This window comes from Xyrauchen texanus, chromosome 32 (assembly GCF_025860055.1).
Source record: "Xyrauchen texanus isolate HMW12.3.18 chromosome 32, RBS_HiC_50CHRs, whole genome shotgun sequence".
NCBI lineage: Eukaryota > Metazoa > Chordata > Actinopteri > Cypriniformes > Catostomidae > Xyrauchen > Xyrauchen texanus.
In genome coordinates this window covers 11,117,422-11,132,285 of record NC_068307.1, presented here as the reverse complement: position 1 = coordinate 11,132,285, position 14,864 = coordinate 11,117,422, and the positions used below count along the sequence as shown (strand labels likewise).

General features: G+C 45.1%; 1 long non-coding RNA gene across 1 annotated transcript; it reads right to left on the bottom strand.

Moving 5' to 3' along the window:
- Positions 1-670: 670 nt before the first annotated feature.
- On the bottom strand, positions 671-2,932 carry LOC127625746 (uncharacterized). The gene is made up of 4 exons (XR_007968357.1): positions 2,706-2,932; positions 1,753-2,297; positions 1,360-1,426; positions 671-942 (listed from the first exon to the last, which is right to left on the bottom strand). It is a non-coding gene; the product is annotated as an uncharacterized LOC127625746 (long non-coding RNA).
- Positions 2,933-14,864: the final 11,932 nt, after the last annotated feature.

The following is a 14,864-nucleotide window of genomic DNA, read 5'->3' as shown; positions in this document are numbered from 1 at the left end:
AAAGGACCAAAACAATCGTGGAAAGGCACAGCATTTTTGTAAACATTGTTGATGAAAGAACCTTTCCTACATGTCTGTTTTTTACATAGAATAAAAGCGAACAAGACATTTTCAACTTGTTCAACCACATGATGATTGTTTTGGACTTTTGTCTGGAGGAATCATTAAAAATCAACATATTCTGATGTAGAGTGTACTGTGAATTCAAACCATAATTACTGAATTAAGCAAGTCCATTGATAGAGAAATGAGTGTGCACTGGTACTGTAAATGGTTGATGGATGGTGTGTTTGGCAGGGCCGTGCAGAGACCTTTGGAGGGGCAGGTGCTCAAAGTATAAAAGGGGCACATGGAACAAGGCTTTAAATAGCGCGGTGCTCAAAATATCAATACAGTAATATATCGTGACACATTCCTTGCTGATTCGCGTATCGATACGGATTATTCTGTATTGATACGGCAGCAAATGCTGTGATGCAGTTTTGGAAAAGAAACAGAACAGAAAAGACAATTTTAAGTTTAAAAGTTAAAAAAATATTTTCTGTCCAGAATAATTAGAAACTGAAGTGTCTTAAGTTGTACCAACCTGATGGCTTTTTCTTCTCTGTTATACAGAATAATTAAGAACAGCCGTTATAGTAAAATCAACGTGGCCCATGTTTCGGTACAGTAGAGTATAGTTTTATTTAATGCCATGTCAGCATTTGTGGCTATTTTGATGGCAAAAACTGAATTACAAAAATACAAGAGTTCCATTAATATAATAAAAACAAAAACAAAGCAAACAGAAAAAATACAGCAATTTTATTTTACAGCAAATACAACAGATTTTGTACATTAATGTGATACCTGTTCTGGTAAAATCTTACTAAATTCCTTGAGTGAGTATGCTGCCTTTGCTGTTGTTGTTGCTGCTGCTAATACTGGAGTTGATCTGAGAGACTGTAGACATTAAAACAACAAACATATAGGAGATATATTAGCTGATTAAACAATTGTTATGTTACCATGACAAGATGTAGTAGTAGTAGTAGTATGTTTTATTTAATGCCATGTCAGCGATCAAAGCTATTTTCATGGCAAGAATTCAATTACAAAAAACAAATATCATATAAATACAATAAAAACAAAACAAATATAAATAGCAAGTCATATTATACAATATTTTTTTAAGATTAATATATGATAAGAAATCCAAAACCTTTTCAGGCACAATCTCATTAAATAAGTCCTTTAACGAGGTAACTTCATAAAAGAGCATTCTACTTGTGTTAAGACCAGGACAATCTAGTAAAATATGTTTGACAGATATGACAAGATGTAAAGATTGCTGAGAGTGTTTGGAACTGGCTCACTGACCTGCCAAGGCTGACTGCTCCAAGAAAATAAGAGGGAGATGCTCACAGAGGCTGCTGCACACCAAGAGCTGCAGGTAGAGAAAATAAGATACCAGATTCAAAAAGTAAAATTATCTGAGAAAAAAAAAAACATTAATGGGGGATAGGATGATGGTGGCCATGGCAGGGGTGAGAGTGAGACACAAACATCTATATAGACAGAGGTGTGTGTGCTTGTCTGTCTACAGTACACAATACTGTGATCATGATTTCAAGTTGCATTGTGACTCTGAGATGTAGTTGGATTTTGATTGATTATGTCTAATCAAAAATATAAATAAAGAAACTAAAATGTGTATGTGTGTGTTCATTCTGTTGGCACCTACTAAAAATCACAGTGTAGCATTAATCTTACCAATAAGTGTTGATGAGTTGTTGTAGACTTTTATAACAGAAATTTCCTGTTGGCCATGTCCCTAAAAATGTTAATGACATTATTGTCATTTATTGGAATGTCCTTCTCAATGGCCAACAGAAGAAGGTCAGACAATCTCTCCTCTTTGCAAAGGCTGCGAAGTTTGGTTTTCACAAGCTTCAGTTTTGAGAAGGAACGTTCCACAGTTGCTGTGGACACCGGAAGTGTGCCATATGTCTTCAGCAGCAGAGTCATGTTGGGGAAAACTAGATGTGCATTGGTTTCCTTGACCACTGACAGAATAGAGGACACATTGGCTGGTGGTGGGCATGAGTATGACGTATGGAAGACCTTCAATTCTGTCTGCAATTTGTCTTCATCTTCAATATTGTAGAACTGGCACAGTTTCTTCACAGCTTGGAGTGCTGCTGTTGGAATGCTAGCTGTTTTCCAGTTCTCTGGGACTGTCAGGCAATGGAAGGCATGCAATATTTCCCATTTGGAATTATCTCCTCCTTTAAAGCATCTCTGAATAGTGGTCTTTGCTGTTGTAGAAAGAAAATATTTTTGTCATTTAAAATATAATTATATTTTAATCCTGTTCTGAATTGTTTTATTTTTATAATGATAATTCAGAGAATGAGAAAATCAGTATAAGCCTTATCAGTGTTGTTGTGATAATTATTTTAAGGCACTCTACATTTTTTTTTAAATAAATACTGAAATAATAATAATATAGTTTAATTTAGTCAAAAGGCATAAAAAGACAAGACCCCTCGACGCCTGTGAGTGAAACTTTTCTCCCTCAAACAGCAAGCTAACGTAACGTTACTTCTACAGGCTACACACAGCAATATTTACAACATATCTGCATGCTCTCTTCACGTCGTTCTTGTAAAATAATAAGTAAATAAACATCAAAATCACTTCACTGGGAATGAATCCCCACTTACCAGCTGCCGCGGTCGCGGTGTTGAAGATATCTTCCGGTAATTAAAAAATGCGCGTGCTGCGGCCGTGCGGCGTGAGGAATAGTCCCGGATGAGGTCGTCGTCAGGTGAAAGGTCATCATCTGGATCATTTTATTTAAGGCTAAATTATTAATCATACATTTTACTAATATTTAGATTTGGCATAGGCAGGCATTCACAAAAGGGCCTTTAATAAATAAAAAAAATGAGAGGAATTTTTTATTTGACAAAAGGGCACTTTGGGCACCAAGGGGCAAAGGGGCAGGTGCTCAAGCACCCAACGCCCCCCCCTCTGCACGTGCCTGGTGTTTGGTTATAATGATTGATACATTGTATGGTGGCAACAGCATGCAGTTTATGTTGAGATTGCATTATGAAAGTTTTCATGTTGTTGAGCCTAGAAGTGTAAGTGCACATTAAATATGATTTATTCAAGGTTTAGCCCTTCAAATTTGGCTGTGAAAAAGAATTTGGCTCTAGCTAGGACTGCAGCATTTGAAAGATGAGGATAATCTTTGGCTACAGTATCTCGTCATTAATATATCTAATGAAAAACTATACGTGTTATGGATCTGGAAAACACAAAACACAATGATGGCAACTACAACATTGACACTACCTCTATTGTTCATAAACTGAACTGATGAATCAGGACTCAAATGCACTTACAGAATGTAAACAGGCACATAAACAAAAACTTGCTGCTTCACTGCCCCTTTCAAAGCCGCAGCGGTGTAGATTTAATCCAATGAAATGTGTGGTGAGGGGGGCCCCAGGCACCAGAATGCTGCTGATGAAAGTGCAGTGGTTGTAGCCTTACACTGGCTCACCAGGGTCAAAATACTCTGCAGTCCGGTAAATGTGTTGTAATTTCTTCTCCATTGGGTCATTGCCCAACTTCAGGACTGCTGAGGTGGTACCATCAACAGGCTTTCATGCATAGAAGCAAATATTCTTGATGGATTCCTCTTCTGCCATTAGATTAAGAAATTCACATCTTCATTTTATATTAGTTTCAACCTTTTGCTTAATTAAAGATGTCATTATAGCACCACTAGTGGCACCTAATGAAATGGGTTTCCTGTATGGAAGTATATTTATGATAAATGTTGTGTATACCCTGTCTTGTTCCACTGTTGCCCTTTTGTTTACCATTTTTGTCACTTTTGTACTCCTTAGTTTTCACTTTTGTCCCTTTTGTAGCTCCACAGTCTTGTATTCCCTCGTGTTCACTGTTCATTGTTTTCACCTGCCCTTGTTAATTTGCCTTTGGTTTCTGTTAATCTCCTTGTTATCTTGTTTGAGTCCTGTTTGTTCATTGGCCCCTTTGTCCCACATTTATGTATTTAAACCCTGTCTGTTTGTTCAGTCTCTGTCAGTCGTTGTTTGTTAATGGAGGTATGTTGTTAGCCTGGTATGTGGTCCCTGCCTGAGTTCTCTGTTTGTGTTCATCGTGTTTAGTTTTCAGTTTTATGTTTTATTTCCCCATTGAGGGTTGTTCCTTTGTGTTTACTTGTTTATTTAATAAATTCTTAACTGCATTTGGATCCACATCTCCTCGTCTGCCTCTCTGCTCAAGCGTTACAATAAATGTGTTTGAAACAAAAGCATGCTGAATTGCACTAAAAAAATAGAGGCATTGGATTACCAGTGCTTGCATCACAATAATACTATCCAAGACAGATTAGAGTGCAACAAGAATAATATATATACACTGGCGGCCAAACATTTGGAATAATGTACAGATTTTGTTCTTATGGAAAGAAATTGGTACTTTTAATCACCAAAGTGGCATTTCGTCTGATCAATGTATAGTCAGGACATTAATAATGTGAAAAATTACTAATACAATTTGAAAAAATTATAGAACTTCTTAAACTACTTCAAAGAGTTCTCATTAAAAAATCCTCCACATGCAGCATTGACAGCTTTGCAGATCCTTGGCATTCTAGCAGTAAGTTTGTCCAGATACTCCTGTAGCATATGCCATAGATGTGACTGTCTTGTCGGGCACTTCTCACGCACCTTAGAGTTTAGCTGATCACACAAAAGCTTAATGGGGTTAAGATCCATAACTCTCTTTTACAATTATCTGTTGTTCAATGCCTGTGTTCCTTTTGCACTGAAGCTGTCAACTGAGGTCATGTGAGGTGTCTATTTCTCAAACTAGAGACTCTGATGTATTTATCCTCTTGTTTAGTTGTACATCTGGGCTTCCACATCTCTTTCTGTCCTTGTTAGAGCCAGATGTCCTTTGTCTTTGAAGACTGTATGTACACCTTTGTTTGAAATCTTCAAACAATTTTAGGCATTGAATAGCCTTCATTCCTCAAAACAATTATTTACTGATGAGTTTCTAGAGAAAGCCGTTTATTTTTTGCCATTTTTTACACAATATTGACCTTAAAACATACCAGTCTATTGCATACTGTGGCAACTCAAAAACAAACACAAAGACAATGTTAAGCTTCATTTAACAATCAAACAGCTTTCAACCGTGTTTGATATAATGGCCAGTGATTTTCTAGTACCAAATTAGCAATTTAGCATGATTACTCAAGGATAAGGTGTTGTAGTGATGGCTGCTGGAAATGGGGGCTGTCTAGATTTGATCAAAAATGACTTTAAACTAGTGATGGTGCTGTTTTTTGCATCAGTAATATCCTGACTATACATTGTGATCAGTTGAATGCCACTTCAGTGAATTAAAGTACCAATTTCCTTCTGAAACAGCAAAATCTGTACATTATTTCAAACTTTTGGCTGCCAGTATTAGTTCCTGTTCTCGAATTTGACTACGAGAGGCGTTCTATGAGCACTGATGGTCTGACAGCATCAGCACTCGGATGCTTCACTGTGTGTATCACTCCGCTTGTGCTCATGCTGTTTTAAACTAAATTGTAAGAGCAGTGCAGATGTGTTAGGAGTTACTGTCTTTATTTTTGAAATTACTTATGTTAGCCAGCAGGTGGTGGCAAAAGATAATTTTTGTGTCTAATATGAGCCAGTTTGTGACGTGAAGTGAATCCATTAGTCATTGTTTACATAGAACAGCTCTTCATGATCGCTCGTATTACTAATACATTACCAATGATAGGAAATAGCTTTAAACGTCTTTAAACTGACAACATTAGGATTAAGGCTCATGCTGAGAGACACAACAGACTGATTTATTACAGAACTTAAGTGCTTACCTTTTATCAGAGTTTCCACATTGGATACATACTGTTTAAAATGGCGGAGGACATCGCTGTTTCTATAGTGAATGACTCTTGCGCACTGGCTACCATGAAATAGAGAAGAATACCCCTGATTGAATGTCTATTTTCCACTGAGAAAGCAGACAGCATCTCTGATTGGGTGTGGCAACAGGTGATCGCACACGCTCCATCTCTCTCTCTCTCTCTCTCTCTCTCTCTCACACACACACACACACACACACACACACACACACATCATCTATCCTTGTTTATCCAATGACTTGTTATAAACAGCACAAGCCATGATACTTTTTCTGAAGTGAACTTTTTGAATTAATAATGGAGGCTTGGACTCATCATTTGTTTTGAACCAGCAACGGCAGATTCTGATCCATAGCGTAAGAAAGTAGTTCCATGCACAAATGTTCCATGTAAAATGTACTTGTTCATTGAACTGTTGTACATAAGCAATATCATACTCGCAATCGTGCTATATGGCCCTACATCAGCACTGCTGTAATTACCTATGGTACTCGGCCTGCGGCCGAATAACAGAATTACTGTTCTGTATGTAGGGCCATATCGCACTCTTGCTCGTGTGATATTGCTTATATTATATTATATATATATACATAGTGTGTTAAGTTATTTGCATTTGTACAAAATTATCTTTAATATACAGTGTCCTGAAAAATGGATGTTTCTATTTTGCTGAGTTTATATGTATATATGTATATATATATATATATATATGAGTGTATGGTCAAGTGCTCATTGAAAAGACATGATTTTAGCCATTTTTTGAAGACAGAGTGAGTCTGCTTCACGGATGGTGTTGGGAGGGTCATTCCACAAACGAGGTACACTGCCAAAAGTCCGGGAAAGTGATTTGGTGCCTCATTGTGTTGGTACAACAAGGCACTGCTCATTAGCCGACCGCAGGCTTCTGGTGGGAATGTAGCTCTGTAGAAATTAGTTTAGGTCAAATGGAGCAGACCCAGAGACTGTTCTTTATGCCAGCTTTAGAGCCTTGAACTTGATACGTGCCGTAACCAGCAGCCAGTTTAGAGAGACAATGAAGCATGCACTCTCTTTGTTTCGTTAAAGACCAAACATGCTGCTGCATTCTGGATCATTTACAGAGGCATAATTGCACATGCAGGAAGGTCGGCAATGAGAAAATTACAGTAATCCAGTCTAGATATGAGACACTAGTGAAATATTTTCAATTTAAATTTTCACAGCTTAAAGGTGCACTCATTAAATTTTGTCTTTATATCATCTTGGACTTACACTGACACCTAGCGGCTTGGATGCAGCATCATTTAAAATCAATAGTTTTCATAGTTTGGATGCCATTGTAGAATTACTTTATTATTAACATCTCTATCCAGAAGGGCGGTGTTGAAGGGTTCTCCGGGTGCTTGGAGCATACAGGGGTCCTCAGCCAATTCATCCAAGAAGCAAAGGAGAAGAAAGGCAACCTAACAGTTGTCTGGCTTGACTTTGCAAATGCATATGGGTCTATTCCCAATAACTTGATTCAGGTCGCTTTGGACTATTACCACATCCCATATAACAGCCAGAGCATGATCACCAGTTTGAGAGACATCAAGCTATGATTCCAAACACCTTAGAAGATGGTTGGGAATACCCCCGAGCTTTACATCCTTGGGGCTCTACATAAGGTCGGGCCAGCTCCAGCTTCCCCTGTCATCAGTGGTGGAGGAGTTTAAAGTAGCCAAATGTGATTGTGATTGAGAGACATCAAGCTACGATTCCAAACACCTTAGAAGATGGTTGGGAATACCCCCGAGCTTTACATCCTTGGGGCTCTACATAAGGTCGGGCCAGCTCCAGCTTCCCCTGTCATCAGTGGTGGAGGAGTTTAAAGTAGCCAAATGTAGGCTGTCCCTGAGATATAGGGACTCAAGACAAACTCACCAGGGAAGCTGGAGTTAGAACAAGATCTGGCCGTAAGTGGGCTGCCAGCACAGCAATTAACCAGGCAGAATGTTCTCTCAGGACCAAAGACATCATCAGAAACCCTTGCACTGGAAAACAGGGTCTTGGAACAGCACGTTTCCAGCAGTGGTCAAAGTCCACCCCTAGGGAGAAGAGAACTAGGATCCAGGATGAAGTCCGAAACCTTGAGGAAGAAGGGAGAAGAGCAAAATCCATCGAGCTCGCAACTCAAGGCGCCTGGACGAGGTGGAACCTCCCGAAGAGAACAATCACATGGAGTGAACTGTGGCGGATGGAGCCCTTCCGTATATCCTTTCTGCTCCGAGCAGTGTATGACACCTTGCCAACCCCAGTCAATTTGCACAGATGGGGGATGAGGGAAGACCCACTGTGCGAGCTGTGTGGGGGTAAAGGAACGATGGCTCACATTCTGTCAGGGTGTAAGATTGCATTGACACAGGGGAGATACAGGTGGCGCCATGACAGGGTGTTGGCAGAGCTTGCAGACATCCTGGAGCATGAAAGGAGGAAGAAACAACCAGTCAAAGCAAGACCACTGTTGAGTACAATCGCCTTTGTGAAAGAGGGCCAAAGACCTGTTGTCCACAGCCAAGCCAGGCAGAATCTTCTGCAGACAGCCCAGGGATGGGAAATGGAGGTTGACCTTGGTAGGAAACTCCACTTCCCCGAGGCGGTACTGGCTACAACTCTAAGGCCCGACATCATCATGTGGTCTCCAGAGGGAAAGAAAATCGTCCTGGTGGAGTTGACGGTGCCGTGGGAGGAGGGCTGCGAGGAAGCTGCAGAGAGGAAAAAAGCCAAATACCAGCAACTTGTCCAAGACTGCCGGGACAAGGGGTGGACAACATGGCTGATGACGGTGGAGGTCGGGTGTCGAGGGTTCCCAGCCCAATCTGTGTGGAACTTATTGACAAAGGTTGGATTTAGAGGCCACTTGAGGAAAGCAGCAGTTCGTAGGCTGGGAGAAGCGTCAGAGAGAGCCTCCTGTTGGCTCTGGCATAAGAGAGAGGACACAAGCTGGAAGCCTGGAAGAGAGGGGCAGTGACCTGGCCAGTCACTGCTGACCTGCCAACTGGAGGGTGTTGTGGTTAAGGGTCAAAACACCCAGAGAAGGTTGAGGACCACCTGATGAGCTCTCTTCCAGGCCAAGGCTTCATCCATTAGAAATAGATGTATGTTAGCATCGTAGATGTATTATACAACTTTAATCAATGAGTGAAAGTGTCAAATAACAGGATGTTTACTGAGATTAAACAAGTAGTATTCGGCTGGTCATGTGATTCTATTCTTTTGTGTATGGCCAGAATGTATATAGCTACATGTTCCAAAATGTTTTACGGAGTGATTATATGCACTAGGTGTAAATAGCACCTGCCACACAGTGTTGCTATTCACACTCCAATAGTCTAATGGAAAAATACAAATTGAAGACAAACTGTACTACTAGAGTTGCTGCAGTGGAGTGTGGTGTAGCGATGGTGTGGAATTGTTTTTTTTTTTTCATGCGGATGACTTGGGTTCTAATCCGCCTTTTTACCCACTTTTTTCCATCCTGTTTCCTGTCTTTACTCTTTATATTTCCTTTAATACTACTTTTGATAATAAATAAAGATGAACATAAAGGCTGATTACCTCTTTTTTGCAGTAACCAAGTTTTAATTAAATTAACCATGATGATACTACAGTTATATGGTGTTAATCATATAACAATCATATTTGATTTTGTGGTTACTGATATGATTTGCACCATTGTGTAAATAGCATCTAACACTATTTGTACAGTGCAAAGAAGATGATTTTTTGTTGCTATTTATACTTAGTACAAATAGCTGCTGCCAATGTAAATATGGAAAGACAACACATAATCAAAATGTTTAAGCAGGCTGAGATGAAAGGCAAACTTAAGCACTAAATTTAAGCACTAAACTTCATCCCACACTGTGCAGCCACATTGGGGAACATAATGAAAGGGAACGTTTAAAACTATGAAAACTTCAGATGGGATGTTAGGCAGTAATATTTCTTTCTTCATAGTTCTCTTACGAGAGGTTCTCTCGTATTGCGTAAGCTAGCTTACGCTACGGGAAAGATTCATCTTTTCTGAGATATTGAAGCCAAAAAATTATCCTTAATTTTGTATCCATTGTCAACGCAGTGCGGCAGCTGCAGACCTTGAGCGGGCTAGCTAGCGAGCTCATTGGTTGCTCTGCGGCAACTGCTGCAGCCTATAGACGAGCTTGGGTGAACTCGCATCCAATGAGAGGCGGCCGCGCGCTCACTGCATCAAAGCCCGCCAAAAAGGGCATGACTAGAGTGCATATAAGCATAGTTCGTAGGCTGGAACCCTGATTTTCATCTCTTCAGCGAAGCTCTTCACATCACTGAACCGGAAGCCACGTCGCAGTTCGAGGGGCATCAGCGCTCGAAGAAGCCGGCTGTCTTCGCCACCTTCAGCCGTCCTGCGAGCTACGCCATCCGGCGACGTATCCTTTTTAAAAGCAAGCTAGTTCTTAAAGAACTTCATAAAAGAGTACAAGCGTCTTTTTTAAGATGCCTCGCTCCACTTGCGCCTCATGCCACGCTCCTCTCAGCACCGGAGACCGCCACATCATCTGCGCTCTCTGCCTGGGACTGGGGCATGCAGAGCTCGCCCTCGCCGAAGGCGGATGCGATCTCTGCGAGGAGCTGCCGATGTCGACCCTGCGGGCTTGACTCGAAGCGCTCAGGACCGAAGCCGCCGCGCCGCCTTCCGTTCAGCCGCGCAGGAAAAAGCACGGCACTCAAAGGCTGCCGGAAACAGTGGTAGAAGCGATTGCCTCGCCGGAGCCCATCCCTCGAGCATCGCCTTCACCCTCCCCGCCCACCTGGGACGCGCAGTTGCCGCCGAGCGGCTGCTCTGCTGCCATCTCGGACGAAGAAGCGGAGGATAAGGGCTGTTCCATCATGGCTTCAGACAGCGAGGAGTGGTCAGGCTCGCACGCCTCCTCCTCGGCCCAGGAATCCAGCAGGACCCGCGCCGGAGTCGAAGGGGAACTAACACGCCTCCTCACACAGGCCGTCGACCGCCTTGGGCTCGAGTGGTCACCGCCCTTGAGCAGGCACCCAACAGACTTGACGGCTGCTTTCTACAGAGCCGCCGCAGCAGCACCCGCTACCGGGCCGCTCCCTTCCTGCCGGAACTCCACGCCGAGCTTTCCAAATCATGGAACGCGCTTTCTCGGCCAGGGTCCGATCCCACGTCTCCACCTCTCTTGCTTCGGTGGACGGCGCCACTGAGAAGGGCTACGCTTCCATCCCTCCGGTCGAGGATGCGGTAGCAGCACACCTTTGCCCGCCCTCCGCGAGATGGCGGTCTAAACCAGTGCTCCCGTCTAAGGCCTGCAGAACAACTTCCGCCTGTGTTGGCCGCGCCTATTCCGACGCTGGCCAAGCTGCATCTGCTCTGCACTCTATGGCCGTCCTACAGATCCTCCAAGCGGACCTTCTGCAGGAGTGGGATGAGGAAAGCAGGCATCCAGAGGCGGTTGCAGACATACGGAGTGCTACGGACCTCGCCCTCCGCGCTACCAAAGCTGCAGCCCAAGCTATAGGGAAGTGCATGGCCGCGCTGACTGTGACCGAGAGACAGCTGTGGCTAACGCTAGCCGACATGGGAGAAGCAGAGCGCTCTACGTTCCTCAACGCACTGCTCTCTCCATCCGGTCTCTTCGGCTCCGCGGTGAGTGAATCTCTTTCTGCCTCGTCGCGCTAGCTCCTCTGCAGGCCGCCCATGTGAGCCTCCTGCACGAGCCTTTTCACAGCGCCCAGCTCAACAAAGCCAGACTTCTCAGCATCGACAGGTCGGCCGCCCTCGATCGTGCTCAGACAGCCGCCGCAGACCGCCGCCCCCCCGCGGGCCTCGGACTAGAATTGCGCTGAAACCTGAACAACTTAAGTCCTCCTAGCTTTGTTGACAAAACGACGGATCAGTCCCGCTGCGGCCGGACCACCGTCAAAGCTTCGCCCCCTGTCAGTCCCCTTCCTTCAGGCTACTACAGTGGTAGATTAAGCAGCCAACAAGCCGGTGTTAACGCCCACTTGCCTGCGCTCAAACGCCGTTTTCACGGTGACCCAAATAAATCTGGTAAAGAGCAAGCATGCCATATGTGTAGAAAATGTGCCCACAACCCAGTGTTCACCTCTACACACAAGCATTACACATCCTGTGTCCATACCAGAGAGCAAACATGTCTAATGTGTAGAAAATGTGCCCACAATCCAGTGTTCACCCCTACACACAAGCATTACACATCCCGTGGCCCTATCACGACACACTCACATAAAGCGGTTACGAACCGCTCGAGTGTTAGGGTTAATAAACGCACCCACCGAATCCGTCGCGGCGCCCATTCTCTGGCCGCTCTGTCACACGACCAGCCTTATGTGTAGAAAATGTGCCCACAATCCAGTGTTCACCTCTACACACAAGCATTACACGTTCCGTGTCCCCATCAGAGCACACTCAAAAACGGTTACGAACCACTCGAGTGTTAGAGTCAATAAATGCGCTCACGAATACGCGCGCGCGCCCATTCTCTGCCCGCTCTGTCACACGGCCAGCAAACACTTCTCTGTATGTAAGTCCCGTGCCCGTGACTATGCTTGCGTATCACTTAACAGACGTGACTCTTTCCCCATTCACCTCAATTGGGAAGTCACTCACAGAACAGCCTGTCCATGCTGTCTGCGAGCAGTCCAGCATAAGCACAGTAAGCGCGCTCACACATTCTGTTCAGCGCGCTGTGTGCGGCAATCAGAGCGATTTGGCCACTCACCCTCTAACATTACGCTTCAAAGCGTGGGAAGATATTCCAGGGATATCCGAATGGGTGTTAAGCACAATAAAACAGGGCTATTTGCTACAGTTCGATCGCCGTCCTCCTCGCTTCAGAGCGCGGTTCGAAACTACTGTGAACACGGAAGCAGCGTGCATGCTTCGTTCAGAAATAGCAAACCTTCTGTGCAAAAGGGCCATAGAGAGAGTGCTGCCTCCCCTGAGCGAGTCGGGGTTTTACAGCCGTTATTTTCTTGTCCCCAAGAAAGACGGCGGCCTCAGACCAATATTAGATCTCAGGGTTTTGAACAAGGTGCTCGCAAAAAGACCGTTCAAAATGCTTACAACCAGCAAACTCCTCGCGCATGTGCGCCAGGGGGACTGGTTTATTTCTCTCGATCTGAAAGATGCATACTTTCAGATTCAGATAAATCCCGTCACAGGCCATTCTTGAGATTCAGCCTCGACGGCCAGGTTTATCAATACACCGTCCTTCCGTTCGGCCTGTCCTTAGCACCCGTACTTTCACGAAGTGCATGGGCCTAGCGCTCGCACCCCTGCGGAGTCAGGGTTTGCGAATTCTGAACTATTTGGACGATTGGCTGATTTTGGCACAATCACATACGGAGCTTCTGTCTCACAGGACAGTTCTCCTCAGTCATCTGAACAGTTTGGGCCTTGCAGTCAATTGGACCAAGAGCTCACTACAGCCCAGTCAGACAATTTCCTTCCTTGGAATAGAACTAGACTCAGTGGCAATGACGGCTCAGCTTATCTACACAGCTGGCGCCGTGTGCAGCGACTAGCAGCGTCATTTCAGATGAACAGCCTCACACCTCTGAAGAAGTTTCAGAGAGTGCTAGGCTACATGGCCTCAGCCACAGCAGTACTTCAACTGGGTTTACTGCGCATGCGCCGCTTCAGCATTGGCTAAACACCCGGCGTCTCGCTGGGCTTGGGCCACAGGCCGCCAGCCAATCAGAGTGACTCAGACCTGTATTTCAGCGCTGCAGCCCTGGACAGTGGCCAAGTGGTATCAGCGGGGAGTGATGATGGGAGCTGTATCTCGCCGAAAAGTCATCTCGACAGGCGGCGTCCAACACGGGTTGGGGCGCGGTCTCGCGAGGGCTCTCCGGTTTTTGGCCTATGGTCAGTTCAGGAAAAGCTCCTTCACATAAATTGTCTGGAAATGATAGCGGTCGAGTACGCGCTCGTGCGCTTCCTCCCGATCATTCAGGGTCACCACGTCCTGGTCCGCTCGGACAACAGGTCTGTGGTATCCTATCTAAACCGTCAGGGCGGTGTCAGATCCAGGAACCTCTTCCATCTGGCCGAAACGCATACTGAGTTGGTCCCAGCGCCACCTGCGCTCGCTGAGGGCGACGCACGTGCCAGGCCACCTGAACGACGGCCCAGACAGACTGTCCAGAGATAATATTCCCCCAGGGGAATGGTCCCTGCATGCTCAAACAGTCCAGACGTTATGGTGCATATTCGGCAGAGCAGAGATAGACCTCTTTGCGTCAGAAGAGAACTCTCACTGCCCAAAATTTTTCTCGAGCGAGGACGCGCTGGCCCAGGACTGGCCCAACCGCCCGCTTTACGCCTTCCCTCCTGTCTCGCTATTGCCACAGGTAATGCAGAGGATCAGGGAAACGCGCCACTCGGTGCTCCTCATAGCCCCACGCTGGGAGAATCAAACATGGTTCCCGGAGCTTACGCAGCTGTCACTGACAGCGCCGTGGCCCATCCCAGTGAGAGCAGATCTCCTCTCGCAAGCTCGCGGAACGATCTGGCATCCCCACCCAGAGCGCTGGGCGCTACACGCGTGGGTGATCAACGACTACCCGTCGCTTTGCCAGGAGTAATAAACACCATCATACACGCTAGAGCCCCCTCCACGAGAAGACTCTATGCGTCAAAATGGTCTGTGTTTTCAAAATGGTGCACCGACAGAGACCTGGACCCACGGACATGTGGGGTGTAGCCGCTGCTCGTGTTTTTACAAGAGCTGCTGGATAAGGGCAGATCCCCATCCACGCTCAAAGTGTACGTGGCGGCCGTCGCGGCGTTCGCTGAACCCCTGCACGGCCAGTCACAGGGTAAAAACGAGCTGGTCATCTGCTTCCTCAGGGGAGCTAG